Here is a 6,000-nt window from a genome sequence, read left to right on the forward strand (position 1 = left end):
AATTAGCATACCTCAGTATTATAGTATATTTCTCTGCATGATATTTGCTACAAATATTTTGCATATGTATATTACAACAAGATATATTCCAGTTAATAGGGCAGTGATGGACGGAGGGCCGCATGCAACTCTGCGAGCATTCACCTGCTCCTTCCTGCTTTATTCAAACAGTATATATCACACTGGTTGAATCCATAATCCCTTTGATAATTCACTCCTATTGTTAATGACATATATTTCATGCCCAATTTTAATCTATTATGGAAAACAAAGGGAAGGTGCACCCTCACATATACTACACATGTATCACTAGGTAGAGAGACAAGAAAAATAAAATGTGGGTAGCGGGGCACTCATTGGATTGTTTAAAATATGATTATAAGCTTTTAATTGACAGATTTGTTTGTTATAGCTTGTAATACTTGTTTAAAATGCCTGCTGATATGTTATTACAGATGTGTTTCTCTTTCTTTAATTAAATGTATAGTTTAAACTTTATACTGAGATTTAGGGCAATGTGCGGCCCTTTTGAAGATTAGAGGTTCACTCCATGTGGCCCCCAAAATATATAAGGTTGTCCAATTATCCCTCTGTGTGAAAAATATTGCCCCTTTTGACACCAAATCATCAATTCTTTCAATTTGGCCCCTCTTGGGCCTCATATATAGATGTTTTGATAAACTCCAGAGTCTGATTTCACATACATATTCTGAAGTGGTTTAAAAGGCATCCATTCCACAGCAAGTTGCAGGCTGACAGGGTGTGTCTGCAATTAAACAGAGCACCTGCAAAAAAACCTCCTTTTAAAGGTAAGGTGGGATTCTAATCTGTCCATCATGAGGGCTGTGGAAGGAGTTTCAACTATTTAAATCTGGGTTTTTCTTTTATCCTGAACCACTTCCACAAGCTAAAAGTATGCCTAGGGGTAAGTGTTTGCATACCTCCCAACTGTCCCGATTTTGGCGGGACATCTTGATTTCCGGGCTGCATAAGGGACAGGGTTGATGATTTAAAGTGATTTAACTTACTGTTTATGTTCATTAATATTATTATATTACAGAATAAGTATACATATATTTTTAATGAGAAAGAAAGAAAGTTACTTGTATACTACATATTTTTCTTCCCAATTTGCTACAATAGAATTTACAGGCAGACTTAACTATTGTTGGTTTGTTCTGTGCAGTTGCTGCTATCAGAATATGCAGAGTTTTGCACCACCTGCAGATGTCACAGTCCTGCCATGCTAATCTCTATGCTTTGCATATAAATAAGCATAATTGCAAAAAAAAATAAAAGATGACACATGATATCACAAAACCAAACGCTGCATCATGGTGCAGATGGGGGATCTGACAGAGTGCATTGGCTGCTTCCTCAATTGCCCCCTAAGCCAGATAAATCAGATTTTCTACAGACACACTGGTTTTTTAGAGAGCTAAATATGCTGATCTTATTGAGACAGTGATTGCATGTAAAAAGGGGAGTTTCCTGAGGAAGAGGGCAGGCCAACTAAATTGTTTATTTGCCCTAGTTCCTTGCCACTTATTTTTAAACCCCTCTTGAATCTCACAATGTTTACCACTCTTTTTCTTACTATACTTCTATGGCATTATTTTTAGAATGATAACATCCAACAACCCCCCCCCCCCACACACACACACACATCACACCCTTTATCACATTCTCTATCCATATCCCCCTCACTACTCCACTCCCCTCTCTAGTAAAGATTCCTATTTCCTATCTCCTGCCCTTAACGGCAATATCCTCAATATGTTCTTTTCTACCTCTCTTTCCTGCTTCTAGTAGTTGGTGCTATATCACCAAATCCAATGAACAATCAAAAGAGAACCTGTAGGAGAATAATACCGAAAATAAATATAAAACAAATAATATCACCAATAAAGCCTCCTCCCTCCCACTTAATCCATAAAATAGTCTAATTCAGTACACTAAAGAAATTGTAAACATATCACCTGCCTCCCATCACTTTCAAAATTATTTAACTGCCATTTTGAAAGCAAACTATGTTTGTAAAAAACTGACCTCTATCAGCATAGCTCTCTTCCTTTCAACAATCTGAGCCTTCTGGTAAAAATATAGACATGGCTCACACAATTGTACACTGCCTCACCTGCAGCCCTCTCACATGGCTGTCTCCACTTTATCCACACCTTCAGACCTGGAAGCACACAAGAAAATAAACCCTCCACCCACCCCCACTGCACATTTACAGTTCTACCAATTGTTTCATAACTCATATTCTCATCTCCATTATTTTTTACTGTAAAAGTTTTTATTAAGTTTTGCAAGATTTATTTTCATCTTTTTAAGTACATACTATCTGGCTTTTCAACCCCTTCTTTCTCTGTGTTGTTGTGATCTATTGTCCCCCTGGGCCACAACATCAATTTCTCATATATATATCTTCAACTGCCTATCTAATTTCTCATTCTCTGACATCTTCACCATTGACATGGGTGACTTCAACATCCGCGTTGGTTATCTACATTCTTCTTGTGTCTTCAAACTGATCTTTCTAACCTACTCTCCCAGCCTTTCCCAGTGGACTGACTTCTTCTCATCTTTATGAACACTGCCTTGATTTTATTTTCTCCTGATATTTTTCAGATTCTGAGTTTTTATACTCTTTATCATGTCTCGGACCATCACCTTAGGGTGGGTACACACTGCAGATTTTTCCCCCAATTATCGGGCTAATCACACAATAAATGATTGTTTGGCTCGATATAGCATTAGCGTGTATGCTTCAATGATGATCAATTATTGTTCCAAAGCCTACTGCATTGTTTGATTTGATTTTTAAACCGGACTAAAAATCTTGTTCAGCGATAGATTGATGTCGTTCTTTTTCTGCAGTGTAGGCAGATCTCTATGGAGTGTGCAGAGTCACAATCTTTTTAGCCAATGGTTATGACAGATGAAGAGCACAGATCAGAAGGTAAATCGAGTAAATCATCAGTAGTGTTTACACAGGATCGGCATGCTGATCGGGACTTTCAGTCCTTGGTAAAATAGTTAACAATATCACATCAGGAAAAATGTTCTGTAGTGTGTAACCAGCCTTATCACCTGCTCTCCTCCACCACTTTATTTGCACTTTAACTCTACCAAGCCACCTAATACCTGCAGACATTTTAATTATAATAAGCAACTTTCCACCTCTCTGCAACATTATCTATATTCTCCTGTCCTGATCTGGCAGTACCACATTTTGGTTAATTTGATCCTAAAAATGAAGAGGACATATTTGCTCTCCTCATTCTCCTCCCACTCTCGTACATTGACCCGATCCCCTCACTAATCAGTTGATAACTGTCTCCTGTTCTCGCTCCAACTTTAACTAACATCTGTAATCTATTTCTCTCTCTCTCCTTTGGTATCTTTCCATGATTATTCAAGCATGCAATTATTACTTCTTTTCCATAAAAAGCTTAATTTGATCAAAACCCTCTGTCAGATTACCATCCCATCTCTCAACTCCCATGCTTCTCCATAGTTCTTGAGAGTCATACCTAAACTTACCACACATGCTTCCTTTCCTTACACAATCTAGTAGTCTCTCTTCAGTAAGAATTTTGTTTTTAACATTCCAGAGCCTGTACTGACAAAGGCAGTTAATGCAATGATCACTACTAAATCTAAAAGCCACTGTTCACTTCTAATTCTCCTGGACCTCTCAGCTGCATTGGACATATTGATCACTCACTTCTCATACAGACATTATATTTGATAGGTCTTCAGAACACTGTCCTATCCTGGATCTCATCGTACTTTTCAAATTACTCACCCAGTGTTAGTTCCTCACCTTTTCTCTCTGTCCACTATCAATTGATATACCACAAGGCTTGGTCCCAGGCCCTCTTCTCTTTTCTATCTATACCCCTTCTCTTGGTAAACTAATAAGCTTCTTTGCATTTCACCTCTATGTGACTGATATCCAAATTAATCCTCTCCTGATTTCGCCATCTGTGTTGCCCTGCTGTGGTGAATGTCTTTTCTGCCATTTCATCTTGATGCCTCACACTCAATCTTTCAGGAACTGAGTTAATAATTTTCCCACCAGTCAATAGAAACTATTGTACATACCTGCCATCTCAATTTCCCATGACAACATGACATTAAACAACACCACTCAAACTTGTTGCATAGGTGTCATCTTTGAATCAGATATGTCCTTTTTTCTACATATCCAATACGGTATAAGAATCATTTTCAGAATATGCTAATATGTTACTTTATTTAACTCCTAGGGGTAAATGTATCAATCTGTGCATTCTGTAAGTTGCCGATATTTGGCAAAACTTGCCTGTGAAGACATTGCAGTTTTAAATCTGTCCTGCAAAGTCACCGAATATCGGCGACTTGCAGAATTCGCAGATTGATACATTTACCCCCTAATCTCTCCTATTGGCTGTTGCAAATCCCTTCTTACTGGTCTTCCCCTAACCAGACTTTCACCCCTACAATCTATTTTGAATGCAGCAACAACATTCATCTTCCTCACTCAATATTATTTTACTGCTGCTCAGCTATGTAATTCCTACCTTGGTTATCTATTTTACTGAATCATATGTAAAATAATTCTATTAACATACAAAGCTATTAACAAAACTTCACCAACATACATATCTTCATTTTGCCCAAGATCTGTACCTCTCATCCACAGTCATTATCTGTTCCCATTCTAAGTTATAGGACTTTTTTTCTCTGTGGAATTCCTTGCCTTGCACTACAACACGTTCTCCTAAACTTCAGGTGTTCCCTGAAAACTTAGCTTCTCTCGACTACTGGATTACGATCTCTCTATCTACACAGTTCACTCAAAACTCACATTAATTCTTTCCATACTCAAACAGCCCTATGACCCCTAAACCAACAATGCTTTGTGACTTGATCTTATAGCCTCAGTAAGCACCTTTCTCCATTGCAATCTGTCTGGACCAATATGTAATCTGTGGTACTTAACCTTATGTATTAAACTCCTATCTTTCTATAGATTATATATCAGCTTGCGAACAGGACCCTATTTGTCTGCCTATTATGCCCAATCTTGTTTTATTACTGTGTTTGTTCCCAGTTATAAAGTGCTGCAGAGTATGTTGGAACTGTATAAGTAAATAATAGTGGAAGGCTCAGTGTCCTATAACAGTACATAGAAATCCCTGTCAAAATAATAAGAAAAGATTGTGGTGCCATTTTCTATATGAAACAAAGTACACATGTCCAGCTTGTTCGAAAAGTTCCTTCCATTTCTCGTAATTGGTTTGTACTTACATAAATAAATTGAAAATGCTATATTTATTTATTTGCTTTTATGGCATTATATTAGATGAATGGACTAGAATCACAGCAGATGTGGTCTGCTGCAATTCTGTTCCATTAGGTAAACATTCTGCAGTCAGCATTTTATGTTCCCAGTCTTAAATGAGAATCTAAAAAATATCTTACCTCCGAGAAAGAATATCATGTCTTCTTCACTTCATATCGGACTCAGAAATCAGATAGATCAGATGCTAGAGTACGTCTATTATTAGTTTAAACCGGTTCTGCACAAATTACAGGTTCTCCTGGTCAAACATTTGTCTGATAATTTCTGGCAAGAAGACGCAGCACTAACTCATATGTAATCCACACAAACACTGCAAGTTTGTTTCAGTGGTACTAGTCCCATTAATGCACACTGTGATCTAATTGGTTTCAACACATTGTTTTATTGGATAAAATAATATTACCTGAAATATACACAGGCTTCTCTGGCAAGTCCCTTAGGGCTACAGAGGAAACTGGAAATGTTGTTGTTACAAACCAGAATCTGTTTTCAGTAAAAACAATAGAGCCTCTGAGATAGATGAATCATAGTCTCTGATTACTGTACACTGTGCTTGGGAGAACACAAACCACAGGAGACAAAAACACTGCTTTATGTGCTATGAAGCTTGTGGGGGGGGGGGGGGGGGGAGTAAAGGTATACTC

The 6,000-nt window shown here is 37.7% G+C and overlaps 1 protein-coding gene across 1 annotated transcript in view; it reads right to left on the reverse strand.

Moving 5' to 3' along the window:
* The window catches only part of ARHGAP28 (Rho GTPase activating protein 28), a 155,966-nt gene extending 150,359 nt beyond the window's left edge, over positions 1-5,607 (reverse strand). The window contains exon 1 of the mRNA XM_075213329.1: positions 5,476-5,607. The gene's annotated coding sequence lies outside the window, so the exon portion shown is untranslated. The remainder of the gene's footprint in view (positions 1-5,475) is intronic.
* Positions 5,608-6,000: the final 393 nt, after the last annotated feature.

This window comes from Mixophyes fleayi, chromosome 5 (assembly GCF_038048845.1).
Source record: "Mixophyes fleayi isolate aMixFle1 chromosome 5, aMixFle1.hap1, whole genome shotgun sequence".
NCBI lineage: Eukaryota > Metazoa > Chordata > Amphibia > Anura > Limnodynastidae > Mixophyes > Mixophyes fleayi.